Source organism: Lampetra planeri, chromosome 16, assembly GCF_965212315.1.
Source record: "Lampetra planeri chromosome 16, kcLamPlan1.2.h2, whole genome shotgun sequence".
NCBI classification, from domain to species: domain Eukaryota; kingdom Metazoa; phylum Chordata; class Hyperoartia; order Petromyzontiformes; family Petromyzontidae; genus Lampetra; species Lampetra planeri.
This window is the reverse complement of record NC_136122.1, coordinates 2925130-2946915: the sequence shown is the minus strand read 5'-3', so window position 1 is coordinate 2946915 and position 21786 is coordinate 2925130. Positions and strand designations below refer to the sequence as shown.

Genomic DNA, 21786 nt, shown 5'->3' with positions numbered 1-21786 from the left:
ATGATGAAACCATAAACAGTTAAGGTTTTACCTGGTTAATAACATCCTTCCAATGAGTGCTCCATTTGTATCCATCTTCTCGGTTGAAGTTATGTTTATATATCTGCCTTGTGTTCGCGAACACAGTCCGAGACATGTCGTTTTGTTTCCCCAATGTAATTGCTACCACAGGTACAACTCGATTTGTAAACCCCAGGATATTGCATGTCAGGAATGACATCCTTCACAGATGGGATTAGATCACTGATTTTGTCTACTGTATTGAATCAGACCTGGATCTTGTGTTTGTTTAACATTTTGGAAATCTGTTTGCTAACACCTGCTATGTATGGTAACGTGATGGTTTTGATCGGCTTCTCAGGGGGTTGTTTCTCCATGGTTGGAGAAACAGCTTAGCGAATAATGCGGTCTCATTAATCTTGAGGGCTGGTGTACGTGTTCCAGTTCACTGGCTAGGTGGTGTCGGTCGTAAATGCAGTTGGCCCTATTGTGTAGTGTTTTGATGAGAATTCTTCTGTGCCGGATGGGGGTGGGAATCCGGTTTCAGGTAGGAATCTGTGTGGGTGGCTTTCCTGTAGACAGTGTCCCAACGAGCCATCAAGTCTCTTCTCAAATAAAACATCCAGGAATGGTAGCTTACCATCCTTCTCTGCTTCCATGGTGAATTTGATGGATGGGTGTATGGAATTGATGTGGTTGAGAAATTGGTTCAATACTGGCAGGCCAAACACCGAAAGTGTCGTCTATATTTCTCTTCCACAATGAAGGACGTAGGGTGGATATCTGGATGGCATCTGTTTAAAATTTCTCCATGAAAACATTCGCAATCACTGGTGATAAGGGGGGGAACCTTCATTTTGTTTGTAGAAAGTACCATTCCAGGTGAAGTAAGTGTTGGTAAGGCAGTTCCTAACCAGAGTATGTACATCAGGATTCAGTCCATGTTGGACTAAGTCTTCAATTATTGCTAAGGTGTCAGGTGCAGGAACCTTGGTGAACAGAGAAACTACATCAAAGCTGACGAGCAAATCATCTGGGGACAGTGAAATGCCCTTGATTAGAGAGCCCAATTGAGCTGAGTTATGTACTGCTGAGGTGGTCTTGCCCGTGAATGGAAGCAAGGTATCAGACAGACAACGGGCCAGTTTGTAGGTAGGTGAGTTGATAGTGGAAACGATGGGCCGAAGTGGAGTGCCTTCTTTATGGAATTTTGAAAGACCATAGAATCTGGGTGGTCTAGTAGCAGAAGGTTTTAGGGAGAGCCGTTTGAATGGCTCTATTAGAGGAGTTGAACTGGTAATGATATTGTTGGTTTTTGTACCCAGGCGGTTGGTAGGATCTTTGTTGATTTTAGTGTAACTTCCATCATTAAGAAGGTCCTGGATTTTGTTGTTGTATGTGGTTTTATCCATGATGACAGGAGCATTGTCCTTGTCGGCTGAGAGGATGACTATGTCATCTCTCTTTTTCAATTTAGCGAGTTCAGAGCGCTCGTCTTTGGTGATGTTACTAATGGGTTTCTTAGCATTTTTAAGGATGGTGGCAATTTCAGATGTTGCCACGTCTGTCGGGATGTGCCCCAAGCATTTGAGGGCTACATCTACCTGGGCAATTATATAATCGACTGGGATGTGTTTGGGGGTGACAGCAAAATTCATCCCTCTAGCTAGTACCGATTTTAGGCTATCGGAGATTGTGCTGCTACTCTGATTGATAAGTCTTGTTAACATCTAGCTTTTTAATGTGTGGATCTGATTTTTATTTTTTGACAAGTTATTGAATTTAGCAATAAGGTTAACCTTACATTTGGAGGACATTGTTGCGGCAGAATAAGTAGTCATGTTATCTACAAGGTTCCAATCAAATGCGGACATTTTATCTGTTAATGTTAAGTGTGATTGTAGGAGACATTTGTCTAAATTATCAAGTTCAAGACGGAGTAGTCTTATCCTCTCTGAGATTAGAGAAAGGCTCGCTCTGAATTAGATCCGTTTGGCGTTAGGAGTAGTGACAGGGTAATACCGACCACAGTGTAAATGTGGTCGGTATTACCTTGTTGTCGCAGCATCTCTTCAGAAAGGTGAAAGACTCGATCATGTGAGCCACCTTGTCTCGTAGTCTGTTAAAAGCTCTAACAGATGTGTGAAAACCCTACCCGTAGAGGTGGTTCAATCTTGATTTGAAGCTTTCGTGACTGCAGGCATCCATACTCTTACACTAACATCTGCTTCTGTCACTTCTAACGCCAAACTAATCTTATTCAGAGCTAGCCTTTCTCTAATCTCAGAGAGGATAAGACTACCCCGTCTTGAACTTGATTATTTAGACAAACATACACCAGGCCCTCAAGATGAATGGGTACTCGGACCGCATTATTCCCAAAGCTGTTTTTCCAACCATGGAGAAACAACCCCCTGAGAAACCGATCAAAACTATCGCGTTACCATACATAGCAGGTGTTACCAAAAATATTTCGAAAATCTTAAACAAACACAAAATTTAGGTCCGATTCAATACAGTACACAAAATCCGTTATCTAATCGCATCTGTGAAGGATGTGATTCCTGACATGCAATATCCTGGAGTTTACAAACTTGCGGTAGCAGTTACATTGGGGAAACGAAACGACATCTCTCGGACCGTGTTCGCGAACACAAGGCAGATCTGAAACACGGCAGAAAACCAATACCTCTGCCATGGCTGACCTTTGTTATAATGCTGTGGGCTCGCATGATAATGTTTTTTTTCCGAGACCAAGGTACTCTGCAAACCTTCTGGCTACTATAAAACGTTTGTTCATGAAGCCATCCAGATATATAAACATAACTTCAACCGAGAAGATGGATACAAATGGAGCACTCATTGGAAGGGTGTTATTAACCAGGTAAAACCTTAACTCTTTATGGATGTTTATCTGCCGGGTACTTGCCTATTTTTCCGAGATAATTTCTCCCCGCATCCCCAGCTGTCCCAGCCTCCCACTTCCAGCCCTGCCCACTCCCCCACCTCTGGCCTCACATCCTTTCTCCCCCGAGCACTCACGCAGCGCTCCCCCCCTCTCTCTATCTCTCTTTCCCCCCTTTCTCCTCCCCCCTTTCTTACCTATATAACCTCATGCCACGGCAGCTCTCTCGCCCACTTCAGCAAATATTTTCTTGCTGTGGTTGTCCCACCTGATGAAGTTCGCTTGTGTTGTGATCTGTTGTGATCGAAACGTCGTGATTTGTTTTATTTTATTTCTAACTACGTGACTTTACCGAAAGAACCAAAGAGTATATGGATTCTTGCAGTCACGAAAACTTCAAATCAAGATTCGGTAAAACATCTTTAGTACCAGATATTCGTTTTTGTATTTTGTGTACTGCGCCAACTCTGATTCGGATGTTTTGTTTTTCCAAAAATCTGGCTAGTTGATGTACGGAATTTTAGTAGTTTGAATTACTTGGTCAGTTTAACTCGTGTTATTAATTAAAAATATTTAAAATACCGTACATTGTGGGAGTAATGGATAAACTAGTGAGATTTTTGGAAAAAAAAAACATCTGAGTCAGAAGATTTATTAACGAAGCATTTAACAGAAGGTCTATAACGGATGAATTGCACTTGTGCCCAATGCTATGTTGAGCAGACAGTAAGAATGATCAGCACGAGACTAAATTAACACCAAAGAAATATGAAATACTCCCAAATACAACTGTCAGCAGTGTTAGAACACGCATGCCAACAAGGACACTCATTGACGTTCTGTGCAAGACTAGTTACTACTGGCCAAGACTAATTAGAGAATCTATCGAAATGGAGATAAATACAAATAATTAATAATAAAGATTTTTGGGATTCATCGCGTTATTTATAAATGTATCGTAACCCTCCACCACCCGACACAGCTGAACGGTAAAAAATTGTCATGTTGACAAAAGACAAATTGTCGTGAACTATTTGACTTTTGTCAACGTGACTCAATTTTGGTGGAGAGTTACGACACATTTATAAATAACGTGATCTAACCAAAAAACCTTTATTATGAATAATATTGGTCGCGAAAGCCTACGTGTTAAATACAAATAATCTTAACCATTCGGATAGCTACAGCCTTAGTGCTGCTCAGAATTGAATGTTCAAATAATTGTTTAAATGCATGCCTATACAGGTCACCATACATAAATGGGGATCAACTGTATGCAGACAATACCAGGTGCTGTTATTTTATTGCACTCAAACGACAGGAGGTACAAGAATAATGTTCATGCACAATGTACGTTGATTAACATATCAATAACCCAACCGGCAATGGATACCCCCATTGTTATTCATATGCATACATGAATCCACCCCCTCCCCCTTCGCACAAGAAGGGCTCACAAGTGACGTCATCACATCTATCCCTCTTTAAGGAATGAAACAGGAGGATTTATACACAAATCTCCGGTCGCCTGATGAAGCTGTTTGTAATTACTGGCCAAACGTCATATTCAGATTGTAAATGTTGTGGATTTGCTCTCCAACACACCGGTCTGCTGTACTTGTAATTAATTGGCATGTTCTGTTTACGTGACAAACCTTACTGTGTCGGGTGGTGGCGTGTTCCGCGACACATTTATATTTACGCAATCTAACTCATGAAACCTATGTTATGTATTACCAACTGTAAATAAATTGTCTTGATAATTCACATTGACTCGAGTTCGTTTGTATGTATGTATGTTGAATTTCTTTCGCATAGCCAACCGTGCTAATCAGAGTAGCAATTTGCATTGCTATTCTTTTTGCATTGCGAATTTGAGTGGGAAAAATGTTATACATCACAAACGGGTTACACACGGTAAAATTTTTGACACCAGCAGCTCACAGGCAAGAGGCAAATTTACCTCTTGCAACAGGGCTCATTAACAATTTTTTTACTTAGCGCCATCGCACAGGCTGAGTGGCTGCTTGCTGAGTGATATGTCACGTATACATGCCCTGTAAACGTGAAGATACAAACTTGCGATAAATATATATTTTTGCAACTCGCCGTCATAACACTTTACGGCCAGTTCCCGCTTCACGAACAGGTTGTGTGCCTGAGGCCCGTTCATTGATCCAACTCATTGTAAGTTGACACTCAGTGAACGAAAGCCCCATTTATGACAACACAGAGATAACACATTCCGTGAGAAAAAAAAACTTTTAATAACAGCTTGACAACGCCGAATTGCACTGGCGATACGAACCACCCAACCATTTGGTTTGGCGGAGCCAGCTGTAATGAGTCCTAACATCACCGCTGAGAGTGTGTGTACGTGTGCGCGTATGTATATGTGCGACAGGGATGTTCTCTGGCTTCAACATTATTTAACATCTAATAAAGGATAATTATTTCATATTTTAATAGCAAATGCTATGACCATCATTTTACAACAAAAAAACTGAAGGCACCCAATGGGTTCTCCCTTCTCTCCGGTTGTAGCCAATATTTTCATGGAAATATTTGAGACGGACGCCATCCAGGCATCCACTCTACGCCCGTCCTTGTGGAAGTGGTACGTGGATGACACGTTTGTCATCTAGCCACATGGCCGACCGGCTCTAACCAATTCCTCAACCACATCAATTCCATACACCCAACCATCAAATTCACCATGGAGGTAGAAAAGGATGGCATGCAACCTTTCTTGAATGTCCTAATCAAAAAGAGACCAGATGGCTCGGAGCCATTCTGTCGACAGGAAAGTAACCCATACTGACGCCTACCTAAAACCTGATTCCCACCACCATTCATCCCAGAAGAATTGCCTCATCAAAATGCTACACCATAGAGCTCAATGTATCTCCGAGCATGAACACCTGACCAGTGAACTCAAACACTATGCAATCAACAAAGCCATCACCCCAACCGTGAGGAAGGAGCCATCTGAAGATCCAATGAAAACCATCACCTTATCTTACTTCGCAGGGATAACCAAAAAGATTTCCAAAATCATGAACAAACACAAGATCCAGGTCCGATTTAACACAGTGCATAAAATTCGTGACTTGAACCCATCTGTGAAGGACAAGATTCCTGACATGCAATATCCAGGCGTCTACAAACTAAGCTGTATCTGCTGCAGCAGTTACATTGGGGAAACCAAACGACATGTCTCGAAACGTGTTCGTGAACATAAGGCAGATCTGAAACATAGCAGGACCAATACTTCTGCTGTGGCTGATCATTACTTTAATGCGGCTGGCTCACATGAAATTGATTTCTCAAAGACGATGGTACTTTGCAAGCCGACTGGTTATCAACAAAGATTCGTTCACGAAGACATCCATATATACAGACCCAGACACAATTTCAACCGAGACGACGGTTTTAACCACAGCAATCATTCGAAGAATGTCATCAACCACTCTGGGTCATGACTTGATTTGTGTTTTCTTGTCCACCTCCACCGTCAGCAGTGTTGATGTGTGAAGCGAGGTGCAATGCTATGATTGGTGTAGAACTACTGCCGGTGTCGGAGACCTCTCTTACATTAACAGCTGCCCAGCCCATCTCTAAACCTTTATAAACAGCCTCCCTCAGCAGCGTTCCCCCTCTTTTTTCTCCTGATGACGATTGCTTGTGTTGCGATCAAAACGTCGTGATATTTTAATTATTTTTAAAATTATGTTATTGTTATTATTTTTTCTATCAACGTGACTTTACCGAAAGAACCATATAATATGAATTCCTGCAGTCACGAAAGTTTCATGTAAAAATGTAAAGGCTATTTCCTCCAATATTTGAGGTGCCGCAGGCCCAGCAGGGTCAATCCCACCTTGCCCCATTTTGTTATATGAGCGGAGGGATTTCTCCACCCCCAAGAACTCAGAAAAGCTCAAAATATATTAAACTAGATTCGAAGCTTTCGTGACTGCAGGAATTACTCTTTAGTTATTTTAGTAAAGTCATTTCGAAAGGAAATGAATTGAATAATAATAGAATACGACGTTTTAATTGCATTATATTTCTAAGTTTGCTATGTTTGTTTTCTCATTCATTCGTACCTGATGATGGTTGCTTGTGTTGCAATCGAAATGTCGTATTCTATTATTATTTAATTTACTTTCTTTCTACGTGACTTTACCGAAAGAATCAAAATATATTCCTGCATTCACGAAAATATTTTAAATCAAAATGTATGCTGGTAGTGCTTACAGTGATGGGCCAGCTTCATGGTGATTATGGGACTCGAGTTGGTCGGGTGATGCGGATGGAGTGATGGAGATTGGTGATGTTCGTGGGGGTTGGAGAGGGTGATTGCAGGAAGGATGGGGTTCATGCTGATTGGGAGAGTGGCTGAGGTTTGATGGGGAAAGCAACTACATACATGTCAACCCCTTATCAGTGCCTACCTTATTACAGACCAATTCAGACAGTATCAGTCACCACGTGCCCTTATAAATCTCAACGTTCATCCTACAAAGTCCCATCAAAAGGGAGAAACACAAACAAATTGACAAAAAATAAAAAATAATTATTGAATATGTAATATATAGTACATGAAAAAAATTGCTCGTAAAAAAGGGCTTTACGCCTAATGGACCTGGAAACTCAATTTCCCCATACAAGAATACAGGTAAATCGTATGGGTTGACAGGTATGCAACTGAGATGTGGAGGGGGTACAGTGTGATGGGATTGGGTAGGGAATGGTGATGGGCGGTGATGATGGAGGACATTGGGGGACATCGTGATGCGAGTGGAGTTTTGAAGTCGCGCCCCGCTCCTCTTCACAAAATCCTCACGGGAGTTCCACAGGTTCCTGCTAAGGTCGGCCTCCCCGAGGTCAACCTCATCTTCATTGAGCACCGAGTGCGGTGTGTCAACATCCCCACTGGGTAGACAGGCAACCGGACCTATTGCTGCCCATCCACCTCGTGTGCCGTGCCGGCCATCATAGATGTTGCTCTCTAAGTGCACTTGCCCCAAGAGTATGCTAAGGTTGCAAGGGGGGTATTTGTCTTTGTGTTCGCATGTGAAAGTGTGAGTGTGTGTTAAATTTTAAGAGTTTACTCCTGAATAGCGCTCTGCTCCCCATCATAAAATCCACGCGGAAGTTCCGCGGGTTCCTGCTAGTTAGTAGTATTACACGTGTTTGTTTACCCAGCAAAGCCTCATTAAGTCTCCAGACTCTTTAACAGGAGGGCCATATTGCCCAGTTTTCATCGCAGTAGGGGAGATGTGGCTGTGTGTGTCATCACAATGGAATAACATGCAGGTCATTTATCAGCAATTGGATGTTTGGCCAATACCAGTTTTACGATGGCCGGAAACCATGCAGAACAGCGGGAGAACATACAAACTCCACTCAGAAAGGCACCCTAGTCGGTAATTGAACCAAAGCCCTTTTTGCTGTGACGTGCAACCACTCGGCGAACCTGCTGCGCTGACAGTCTGTCACCCACTACCAATGATAGCGAGAAAGCTTGGAATCCTGTCATCGGATGTGACTGCATACCACACAGGAAACATTCTAGACAGGTACAGTCTTCATGTGTTTGGTGGCCTTGGGAAACAAAAACAACCTCATGTACCCCTAGAGGTCACCAGCAGGGATAGAGGTCACTAGCAACAGGGTGGTCTCCGTCTGTCCTTGTATGTCGCTCTCTCTCTCTGCATCTCTCTTTACATTTCTGTTTCTCTATCTGTTTCTATGTCAGTCTGTGTATCACTCTGTGTCTGTATCTTTCTCCCTATGTTTCTGTATTTATGTTTCTATCTCTGTGTCTGTCTCTATATACATGTGGAACTTCTTTTGTACCGTAGATAGCCAACCGTGCTAATCGGAGGTGCGAGGGAAATACAGCCTACTAAACACAAAAAGAAGTTTCAAGAAATGAGTTTTCAATCTATATTTAAAATTGCATACCTCCAGTGGCTTCCTTATATCGGGACAGCGTTCCAGACGGGCGTAAAACTGCATCAGAAAACACGCGATGCGGTGACTGTCTTTGTTCGATGGCCAGCCAAAAGCCACTGTGAGGATGACCGGAGTCCTCGTGATGGTTTTTCTCTGTGCCTGTGTCCCTTTGTGTGTGTGTGTTTGTAGGCCTGGGCTCTGTGTAGTTCTTCGTGCTTTCGAAGTCCCTAACCCTCTGCTCACAATAATTAAGGACCTTCATGATGGTGAGCGGGCCCGGGTAAAACTACGTGGCCGGGAGTCAGAGCCATTCCCTGTACACCTTGGGGTGCGACAGGGATGTCCTCTGGCTCCCACATTATTTAACATCTATTTTGACCACGTAGTTCGTGAAGCCTTCAACGCTGTACCGGAGGAATTTCCATTTGGTACAGATACAATGGAAGGCTGATCGATGCCCGTGTAATTGCTGCTCACTCAGAGGAGGAGTTGGAGGCTCTGCTGCTGAACCTGGAGCTTGCCACTAAGAGGTGGGGCCTTACCATCAGCCCCACCAAAACTTAGCACCTGCCTGGGTATTTTGTACCATCGGACACTCCACCCCCACAACTCCCAATTGGTGATAGGACAGTTGTGGAGAGAGTGGAGAGTTTCCCATACCTTGGCAGTGTGCTCATGACCGTCTCCGGTTTAACAGCAGAGGTCTCACTCCGAATTAGTCGAGCGGCATTATCTTTTCATTGGTTGCATAACGCTGTTTGGAAGCTACCTGGTCTATCACTCCACACAAAGCTTCAGGTCTTCTCAGCCACGGTCATTCCCTGCCTTCTCTAAGCTTGCGAAACGTGGACACCCTTAATGGAACATCTTAGCCGGTTAGACACATTTTTTCTGGCCTGCCTACGATCCATCCTGGGTTTAACCAGGCTGGATTGTGTGAGGAGCTCACAATTCCTTGAAAGATGTGGACAAAGTCCCATTGGTGAGCTCCTCCGGCAGGCAAGGTTGCGTTGGCTGGATCATGTCGCCCGCATGCCCAGCCACCACATGCCTTAACAGCTTTTGTTCAGCCGGATCGAGGGGGTGAAACGGGCGCGGTACGGGCTAGAGTAAAGATGGATTGATGTGGTATAGGAGGATATGGAGGTGAGTGGACTTGCCGATGACTGGTACCAGCGGTGTCAAGATCGGCCTCTGTGGAGGAGACTCGTGAAGGACGCTACTGTGCAGTTGGATGCAGTCGCCCTCCAACAACAAAGGAGGGCGGAGGAGCGACGCTCACAACAATGCGCGGAGTGCCGGGTGTCTAAAGCACAGCAAGTTGGCACAGTAGGGGGCACAGGTAGTGCATCAGCCAGTCGTCTCAGTCAGTCGACCCGTGGCATCTGGGTCTGCCCCGTGACCTCATGCCAGCGGGCGTTCGACACTTCACGTGGCCTCAAGGTGCACATAGCCTGATACAAGCGTCGTGGTGACGTAACCGCCACTTAGTTGCGTATGGCATTTGTTGTTGTGTGTTTGTTTCTCACTGTACTCCTATGTCTCTCACTGACTATTTCTGTGTCTATCTTTCGCTGTGTTTGTTTCTCTCCGTGTCTTTCTCTCCCCCCCTATTTGCCCATGTCGATGCCCTCATTATTTTCCATTACAGATTTTCGCCCGTGCGTAGCCGCCCCGATCGTCCATTCCTAATTCCAGTCCTGACTTTAGTGCTAAAACATTTTACAATACGAGAATCACAGTCACATCCACCTCATGCCAATACTGTACGTAACTAATCAGGCCTATTCACCATGTAGAGTGGTGAAAGTTTCCGTGGAAAAATATTGTAAAATCATTGTAGCTCCCTATGAAATCAATGTTGGAGGAACTGGAAAGTACATGCTCACATGTAAACAGTACCTAGGGGAGTTATTGAAGGCAGACCGGAATCATAGCCAGGACAAAAGAGAGGGGGACGACGTTAGATGGAAGTAATTCTGAATATCGACGTAGCTATGTGCTCAGGGAATCACGTTTACAAACGGTGCATCTATCACCTGCTGTGACGTATGGATCAGACACACCGATATATCAAATGAGTGTAGCTAATACTTGGACGAGGAAGACAATGACATATGATCTCTCGATTAATGTATCAGCATCTGCGTGCTGAAGAAGGAAACAAATGCATGGAAATGTAAAACATTAGTATAAACTGAGATTGAAAACATCTAGATTTGAAGCTTTCGTGACTGCAAGAATTCATACTCTTAGTTCTTTCGGTAAAGTGTTGTATCCTAAGCCTTCTTCCAAACTTGATATTTTTATATATTATCTTTTTACTTGATATATAATGAATGAAAACACCCCAAAGCGCAGCAGGCTGCAAAAAACAGGTGTTGTTAAGTAATGAACTGGAGGAGGGCTAGGATGACAGAATTTGCAACCTTGCTTCAAGGAAGGAGGGGGCCTGATGAACGGGCATATGTCACCCGTGCAGGCGGCAGAGACAGTGGGAGAGTCAGCCAGACATAATTAAGGCAAAAAGCCAACCATCCTGCATGGTTTTAAGGAATTAAATTATTAAATCCAGGGTGAGTGGTCAAATGAAGTGGGTCAGCAACGCTGTGTGCACAGGGGAGGGAGCTGATTAACAACCCTGCGCGTCTGAACGTGAGGGGGCCTTTGACCTGAAATTAAAAATAACACTCCCAGAGCAGAAGGTTGGATGACCACAGTGAGACGAATAAGAGCGTTGTATATCAAGGATGCAGACTCAGCTGAATAACAAGGCTGCGGAGGTCACCAAAAGTTCGCGTTCGCCTAGTTAAGTCGAAAAGCTCAATTATTCTGTATTGCTATTAAAGTAACGTTAAAGTCAGAATTTAACAACAGGGTAGGCTAAAGTTATTGATATTCACACCCACTCCAATTAAACCAGGCCACAAGTTACGCCTACTGAACCATCACCATCATTAAGTCAATATGAAATGTTATTTCCATACTTTAAAATACAACTCGACCCAAAGCATATGACAATCAGAACCTTCCTAAGTCAAAATTGAATCGCACCCAGACAGGAGCGAATAGTCGATATAAGGTTGAAGAGGGAAGGAAATTAAGAGCACGGCGAACTGCAAACGTAAGCAAAAAGCCGGGAACAACACACCAGCCAGCAACAGCAAGTCGGGCTTCGACAGGCCATAAAAGTAGGAATGATAACTCCCGGGGTCAGGGGACATCAGAAAAAGCAAGCAGACAAAAACCAGAACTGACTCCAAGGTTCAACCGCCCTCACCTACAAGGAGTGACGGAAATTAATGAGGCCTTGAGTTAACGGCGTCAGCTGGACAGCAACAACAACGGCGAGCAGAGACAGAGTGAGGCAAAAACCTGCGAGGCTATGAAATGCAACTTCATGTCAGTGAAGCCTGACCAACAAGTTAAGTTAATGACATCACAATACATAATATCGTACATAACATCAATGTTAACGCTATTCACCGTCAACTATATTCCGCTTGTATAACCATGCAGACACCAAGGAATACGAATTCCTAGGATCAAGAAACTTACCCCTTAACCTAAGATATCGTAAATAAATTAATAATAATAAGCCTATGCATGAAAGACAAAAGTAAAACTTATGAAAAGCCAGGATAGCGGGATAAATCACCACCAGGTCGAAATAAAATACATAATAAAAGAGCGATGTTAAACCCAGGGTCGGAGAGAAAGGGAGATCCCGGCCGTCTTTGTATCCCCGCAGCGCGGGATGGGAGTGTGTATGTGCTCGGGGAGGCACCGCCACTTGAGTCAAGCACCACGATGGGAAATGACAGACCTTAGGCTACATACAGAATCATAACTGGGAAATGGTAAGGGACAAATGTTAATTTAAAACTTTTTAACCATGTCTGTGTGCGTCTGTGAGGGTCGGAGGGAGTGTGCCCCTCCCTCCAGGTCGTGCAACACGGACAGAAACGCCGGTGAGACGATTTGTAACGTCTGTGTTTTGGTTCATGAAGGAGGCCAGACAAGAGATAATATTGCACCCAGACAGAGAGACGACTTCGAGGCAATTTGTAACATCTGATTGTTTGCTCATGGATTTTATGGAGGGAGTATGACAACGGAAAATACCATGGGTGATGCACACAAGGACACACGGACGTACGGACACACACATGAACACACCTACACACGGACAGATCCTGACACAGTAAATCAAAAGAAAACCCCGCCTTGTGGGCAGGACCCAAAGGGATTTTTCGGCATAAAAGAAAGGACCCTGAGCATTGGAAACCAGTTCGACCAGGAGTCAACTCATCACGAGTGCGACCAACGGGTCGACTCCGGAGCGAGCTCGACCGGGAGGGTCGGCTCGGCTCATCAGGAGTTGACCGAGCGGGTCGACTCAAGGGCGAGCTGCGACCAAGGGTCGGCTCGACTCTTCAGCTTCTGGGACTCAGCCGAGTTCAGACGGCTCTCGGGGCTCGACTCAAGCGGCTCCCCGTCTCCTCTGCAGGCGGGCAAGACCCGCTTGACAGCTCAACTCGGCCTGCGTGGGCCAACCTCTGCGAGTCGAAGGTTTCCCTGCTGCCGCGAGAATCGCGGTTTGGCGACGACGCTGCGAGCGAGCTGTGGGCGCCACCTACCGACCGGGTTCCGAATTACGACAGCGTATCAACGGACATCCGAACCAAGTTCACCGCGACAGGGGAGCGATTGATACGTATGACGCGCACCGCCCCCTCACCACACGACCACCAGGCGTTTGTTTGACATAAAGAACCGACTCCGAACATTGACTATTCAAGACCACTCTTACCACTCAAACACACTCGAACCCATAAGCCATCCGTGGCTGTGAAGAAAACACTCGAGACCGAGTGATGGCCATCCGTCGTTTATAAGAGTATTCGTAATTTTTATCTTTAATATTTAGTGGACTGTACTCTTAATCGCTTAAATTCCCCACAGATCCATCAATACGAATTGATTCTTGGCACCTCCTTCCGCCGAGCAACGCTCACGTGGGGAGTGGTGGCCCACCAGATCCTTAACAGGTGATCTGGTCCCCAATTAGTAAACTCTGTATAAGATAACGATCTTCGGAAAAGGAGCGCCGTCGCAGGTCCTTACTCCGAGCCATTCTGTTGTCAGATAACCTGCCGATGTATCTGTTGAGATTAGTGCCTTTAAGAATAATAACTGTTTTGATTGTGTTTTCTTTATCGCCGTATAATCTTTCAAGTATCTTTCATTCATTAACGTTAAGGTTTTTCTTAGCATAGTATTTGCATGTTTTAACGACTCTCTCTCACTAACAACCATCGCGTTACGCGGGATCCATGTGCCGTTGTCAAGTGAAATCAGACAATCATTGATGATACTGTATTGATGCCGTGTTGACGTTCCGGGATTGAGAGTTCGCATACTATATCATAGTTGAGGTTGAATTAGTAATAAATTGATTAATACAGAAGTGGTTGTGTGATTCTTTCCTGAAGTCTATGCATAAGATCTGCTTCTGCGTTGAGATCTGAACTTGGTGACCTTAATAAACACACTAACACATACTCAGTAAATGTTAAAGCGATAACGGGGTGAACCGGGGACCTAAAGATAAGCGAGAATGAGACGAACCTAGACAACGATGCCGAGTTAATCTAAGTTAATCTTGTATACCTACACCACACCTGCATAACTGCATACGATTAATTGCCTTATTCCGATCGATAACCCACCCTCGTCACCGAGGCGGGGTCTGGTTATCATAACGACTTGCATTATCATAATTACACCCACTCGCATAATTACTACGATTACCTCTCGAATTGGCATAATTAAATGTGCATAATTACATAAATTAATATATTTCCGGATAATTACACATTTGGCCAAATTTCATTTGATTATTATTATTTTCACTGAATATTCATAACCCACATATACAACATAATAATTTCACCCACGCACGCATACAACATATCAAAATTTTCACACCCAACATATACAACATAATGGGGGCTCGGGTCCGGGATTTCTCGCAGACAGTTTATGCATGAATTCAGGAACGAATCACTGTTGTGTTAATCAAAGTGTTGTGAACTAACGTTGCCTTGTGATTATAAACGGGGGTATACGCGCGCTCTGAAGGGAAATACCAGAGTAGCAGAGTATAACAAAGACAGCTGGGCTGAAATTATTTGCTCGAGTTGAACTGACGCATCCTGTGATACAATTGTGTATAAGTACTCTGAAAAGGAATGTCAAAGTAACTCCTGCCACTTGAGATGATAGGATTAAGAATAATTTTTGAATGGGTGACGGGGTACGGGGAGCTCGTATTAAAACGTACCGACCAATCTGTTACAAAGCAGTACAGTCAGAGAGACATATGGGGAGGGAGCTGTATCGATAACACGAACACACCTCGGAGGAAACTAATTGACTGGATAAAATGTAACAGAGGCGAACACGATGCAAAAGCTGCAGAGAAGGCAGGACAGGACTCATTCCTCCTCACACAGGCATACAGTCAGGGATGGTGGAATAAAGGAAAATTCGGGAAGGAAACAGGAGAGAAATCGTCTCTAATAAACGAGGGAAAATGTCCTCACACCGTCGTAAGGGAGGAGAAATCAGGGCTCGCGACACCAGCGAAACTCACAGACGTGGATCCACAGAATAAATATGGAAGTAACATTAAATCACACTCATTCGAGAGAAGGGATGGAGAGATACATATGCAAACAAAAACATGTGAGATTGACAACTTCACAGATAGAGGGAAGCAAAATGTTAAAGTAAAGTCGACAGGACGTGCTCCGCTAAGGGCAGAGAAAAAAACTGAAGGGAAATGGCAACACGAGCGACACGGCACTGGGCGCGCACACAGGAAATGCACACCGCTTAATCACGCCCCACACAGAACAGATAAAAGTGACAGATTGCCTGATGATAACTTGTTTGATGATGACGCTGACGGCGATCAACTTTCGGAATACTTTTTCAACAGTAAAACCCTTAAATTGATGGACAAGGCTCTAGTCAGAATTCCCGATTTTGACCCCCACAGTAAGTCCATGGATATCCACACACATATCGCGACAGTGGAAGAGGAGGCAATGATTAGAGGGTTGATGAGACGGGATGAAAAAGCGAGTTTGTTGAAACGGACCTTAAATAAAGATTCTATCCCATGGGTAAAGTCACTACCACACAAGGTTAGAAATGATTTTAAACAACTGAGCCTGGCAGTGATTCGGAAGTTTGGAGAATATTCGACACTCACTGAAGGGTTTTATGCTGTAAAATCGATGACCCAGGGCATGGACCAAGATCCACGTGACTACCTCGTACAATTTAAAAGAGCGTATTACGCAGGCGATGTGAATCAATACCACGAAGGAGATAAAATGTTCAAAATTATGTTTTTTGAATCCTTGAGCCCAGAGATTACCGAAAGGGTGAGAATGGTTGTGAATCCAGAAACCGCATCCTTACGCCGCATAGAGAGCAAGGCGTACATGGCATGGTTATACAGAGCTAAGAATCATAATTCGGATCCAGAACACAGGGAGAGGGATAAGGAACCCAGCCTCTCAGAGAGGAATAAAAATCACCGAGCAGTCCCACAATGCAGGACGGAGCAAACAAACACGCACACATGGCAAAATAACCCAGAGAGAGGTTGGCACGAGAATGAGAGCGGCATAAAGCCGGACATTCAGAGGAATCGCAGGAGGGGGAGGTTCGGAACAGAACCATACCAACACCCCATGCCACGACACACACGAGGCCAAAATTACGCACAGAGATGGCGAGATAACCATCCAGCGGGAAGGTACACAGACTGCGGAGGTATGGATGCGAACATGCAGGAGAATCGTAGGGGGGAGAGGTTCAGAGCAGAACCATATCAACACCCCATCCCACGACACACGCAAGGTTCAAATTACGCACAGAGATGGCAAGATAACCACCTAGCGGGAAGGGGTTACACAGACCGCGGAGGTATGGATGCGAACATTCAGAGGAATCGCAGGATGGGAGGTCAAACACAATTGATCCAATTCCGACCAATTCCTCCACCGGCTATACCAGGAGGGAATAGAGGAATAAAACAGAATGCGGTCCAAAGACATGATAAACAACCCACAGTGAGCGCGAGCGAGCGGCCAACACGCGCCCCACCCGCCGAGATATTAAACCCGAAACTCAATGAGAAATACGGGCAGGCTGCAAGTGACTGGGCGGGCAGGAACGTGGACAGTACTCCCGTAAATGACGCGCGGATCGAATACAAGGACAGGGTTGCATTGAAGCGTGATCGGACAGTACAAAAACCGACAGCAGGGACACGCCCTGAGGAGCGCAGGCATGAGCCTTTGAATGGAAAATATCCAAGGGAAACCAAAATTTATGTGGGTCGGAGTGCTAAAATGGAGACGAATGTCCATGACGTATCGGGAATGGTGTTGGAATCCAACACACTCGTAAAAACAAAGAGGGCAACATTACGAGGGACAGAATTAAATCGACACACTGACTCGGCAAATGTGCATGTAATCGCAGAGAGAGCGAATGCCAGTGATGACGGAGTAAAGAAGTTGGTTGTGTGCGCGAATTCTGATTATGTGCAGCACAATTTTACACCACACACTCCCACGACGCGAGAGAGTGAGAGGGGAAATTACAAAAACGAACCGGAAAACCGTGATCGAATGATCAAAGTGATAAGTGGTAAACCAGACACTCAGAACTTGGTAAAAAGATTGCAAGGATGTAACAGGAGGGAATTAACGCAAAAATGCGTTCGAAACCGCTACCTAGCGTTTCCCAGGATTTAACAAAAACCAAAAAAATTAATATCCGTCGGAGTTATGAGGGATGAGAACCATGTAACTGGTGATATCGATGTTCAAGTTTTGTGGTATTTTTTTTTGTTTATTTCAAATGTAATCTTGTTAAGATTGTGATACATGCGCGCTTTGGAAGGAATGCGTTATGGATTAGTACCGATGTTTAACGTGGTGTTTTATTTTTTTTGCTTGTTTCAAAAGTAACCATGTTACGATGGTGATACATATGTGCGCGTCGTAAGAAATAACCGCCGAGAGTGAGGGCGGCTTATAGATTCATAACACAAAAAAAGGGGCATTTACTTGGTTTGGAAATTCGCCAGTGGCCAAATCGACCCCTGATAATTATTCAAACGGCCGGATTGTTGTGTCTATTTTTTTTTTAATTAAGAACAATTCAAAAAAAATATAATAATTTTTTTAATTTATATATATACCTTTTTTTTTAATTAATTAATGAAAACAACTCACTTCTCCTCACAAGAACACCAGGAATCCATGAAACATGGAGGGCGGTTAAAGTGTTGAGAGTTCAGTCACAAAGAGGTCATGGACATCCAAATGGACAAAAGATGTATGGACTAGCCTCCCAAGACATCTAGAGATACAGATAAGGGCAGAATAAATAACGGTTGAAACTTCGCGTTTCTTAACGTTTTCCGTACCGAAAAGTAGAAACTTAACAAAGATAATTAACCAACAAACAATAATTTCTTATTATTATATGTTTCCTACCTACACGACCTCCCAAAAAAATAAAAAAAAAAAGAGTACGAATTCCAGAAAGCTTAAGTGGAAACATAATAACGCTTAACCTTAGGACATAAAAAAAATTAACTCAGAATAAAACACCAATCTCTGGGGAACTAAACTAATGGGCATATCACACTACGATAATATGTAACATGTTTTCCAGGAAATGGCAGCCCTCCTGCTCACGCTCCTGCTAACGTACCTTGCCAAGCTAGAAGGGAGCCAAGGCCTGATGATGCCACCCAAGAATAACCGTAGAAACTATCTTTTTAACGATATCTCCTATAACACGTAGTCAATAGAATAATTTCTCCCTTCCTTATCGTTTTACCTTCCTTTAGAAAAAAAAAAAATTTCCTCTCTTGTCACATATAATCATGTTAAGTTGTGACACGCGTTGTAAGGAAATAGCAGCAAAACTTGAGGACAATCGATGGTTCATGATGGAAGAAGGGTATACATTTTTTTTAAAAATAACCCGTGGCCATTTGACCACTGGCCATTTTTAAAAGGGCGGAATGTTGTATCCTAAGCCTTCTTCCAAACTTGATATTTTTATATATTATCTTTTTACTTGATATATAATGAATGAAAACACCCCAAAGCGCAGCAGGCTGCAAAAACCAGGTGTTGTTAAGTAATGAACTGGAGGAGGGCTAGGATGACAGAATTTGCAACCTTGCTTCAAGGAAGGAGGGGGCCTGATGAACGGGCATATGTCACCCGTGCAGGCGGCAGAGACAGTGGGAGAGTCAGCCAGACATAATTAAGGCAAAAAGCCAACCATCCTGCATGGTTTTAAGGAATTAAATTATTAAATCCAGGGTGAGTGGTCAAATGAAGTGGGTCAGCAACGCTGTGTGCACAGGGGAGGGAGCTGATTAACAACCCTGCGCGTCTGAACGTGAGGGGGCCTTTGACCTGAAATTAAGAATAACACTCCCAGAGCAGAAGGTTGGATGACCACAGTGAGACGAATAAGAGCGTTGTATATCAAGGATGCAGACTCAGCTGAATAACAAGGCTGCGGAGGTCACCAAAAGTTCGCGTTCGCCTAGTTAAGTCGAAAAGCTCAATTATTCTGTATTGCTATTAAAGTAACGTTAAAGTCAGAATTTAACAACAGGGTAGGCTAAAGTTATTGATATTCACACCCACTCCAATTAAACCAGGCCACAAGTTACGCCTACTGAACCATCACCATCATTAAGTCAATATGAAATGTTATTTCCATACTTTAAAATACAACTCGACCCAAAGCATATGACAATCAGAACCTTCCTAAGTCAAAATTGAATCGCACCCAGACAGGAGCGAATAGTCGATATAAGGTTGAAGAGGGAAGGAAATTAAGAGCACGGCGAACTGCAAACGTAAGCAAAAAGCCGGGAACAACACACCAGCCAGCAACAGCAAGTCGGGCTTCGACAGGCCATAAAAGTAGGAATGATAACTCCCGGGGTCAGGGGACATCAGAAAAAGCAAGCAGACAAAAACCAGAACTGACTCCAAGGTTCAACCGCCCTCACCTACAAGGAGTGACGGAAATTAATGAGGCCTTGAGTTAACGGCGTCAGCTGGACAGCAACAACAACGGCGAGCAGAGACAGAGTGAGGCAAAAACCTGCGAGGCTATGAAATGCAACTTCATGTCAGTGAAGCCTGACCAACAAGTTAAGTTAATGACATCACAATACATAATATCGTACATAACATCAATGTTAACGCTATTCACCGTCAACTATATTCCGCTTGTATAACCATGCAGACACCAAGGAATACGAATTCCTAGGATCAAGAAACTTACCCCTTAACCTAAGATATCGTAAATAAATTAATAATAATAAGCCTATGCATGAAAGACAAAAGTAAAACTTATGAAAAGCCAGGATAGCGGGATAAATCACCACCAGGTCGAAATAAAATACATAATAAAAGAGCGATGTTAAACCCAGGGTCGGAGAGAAAGGGAGATCCCGGCCGTCTTTGTATCCCCGCAGCGCGGGATGGGAGTGTGTATGTGCTCGGGGAGGCACCGCCACTTGAGTCAAGCACCACGATGGGAAATGACAGACCTTAGGCTACATACAGAATCATAACTGGGAAATGGTAAGGGACAAATGTTAATTTAAAACTTTTTAACCATGTCTGTGTGCGTCTGTGAGGGTCGGAGGGAGTGTGCCCCTCCCTCCAGGTCGTGCAACACGGACAGAAACGCCGGTGAGACGATTTGTAACGTCTGTGTTTTGGTTCATGAAGGAGGCCAGACAAGAGATAATATTGCACCCAGACAGAGAGACGACTTCGAGGCAATTTGTAACATCTGATTGTTTGCTCATGGATTTTATGGAGGGAGTATGACAACGGAAAATACCATGGGTGATGCACACAAGGACACACGGACGTACGGACACACACATGAACACACCTACACACGGACAGATCCTGACACAGTAAATCAAAAGAAAACCCCGCCTTGTGGGCAGGACCCAAAGGGATTTTTCGGCATAAAAGAAAGGACCCTGAGCATTGGAAACCAGTTCGACCAGGAGTCAACTCATCACGAGTGCGACCAACGGGTCGACTCCGGAGCGAGCTCGACCGGGAGGGTCGGCTCGGCTCATCAGGAGTTGACCGAGCGGGTCGACTCAAGGGCGAGCTGCGACCAAGGGTCGGCTCGACTCTTCAGCTTCTGGGACTCAGCCGAGTTCAGACGGCTCTCGGGGCTCGACTCAAGCGGCTCCCCGTCTCCTCTGCAGGCGGGCAAGACCCGCTTGACAGCTCAACTCGGCCTGCGTGGGCCAACCTCTGCGAGTCGAAGGTTTCCCTGCTGCCGCGAGAATCGCGGTTTGGCGACGACGCTGCGAGCGAGCTGTGGGCGCCACCTACCGACCGGGTTCCGAATTACGACAGCGTATCAACGGACATCCGAACCAAGTTCACCGCGACAGGGGAGCGATTGATACGTATGACGCGCACCGCCCCCTCACCACACGACCACCAGGCGTTTGTTTGACATAAAGAACCGACTCCGAACATTGACTATTCAAGACCACTCTTACCACTCAAACACACTCGAACCCATAAGCCATCCGTGGCTGTGAAGAAAACACTCGAGACCGAGTGATGGCCATCCGTCGTTTATAAGAGTATTCGTAATTTTTATCTTTAATATTTAGTGGACTGTACTCTTAATCGCTTAAATTCCCCACAGATCCATCAATACGAATTGATTCTTGGCACCTCCTTCCGCCGAGCAACGCTCACGTGGGGAGTGGTGGCCCACCAGATCCTTAACAGGTGATCTGGTCC

At 44.5% G+C, this 21786-nt stretch overlaps 1 long non-coding RNA gene across 1 annotated transcript; it reads left to right on the top strand.

Moving 5' to 3' along the window:
• Nucleotides 1–16618: 16618 nt before the first annotated feature.
• Nucleotides 16619–17001, top strand: LOC144722925 (uncharacterized). The gene is made up of 2 exons (XR_013586113.1): nucleotides 16619–16703; nucleotides 16854–17001. It is a non-coding gene; the product is annotated as an uncharacterized LOC144722925 (long non-coding RNA).
• The last annotated feature ends 4785 nt before the right edge of the window (nucleotides 17002–21786 follow it).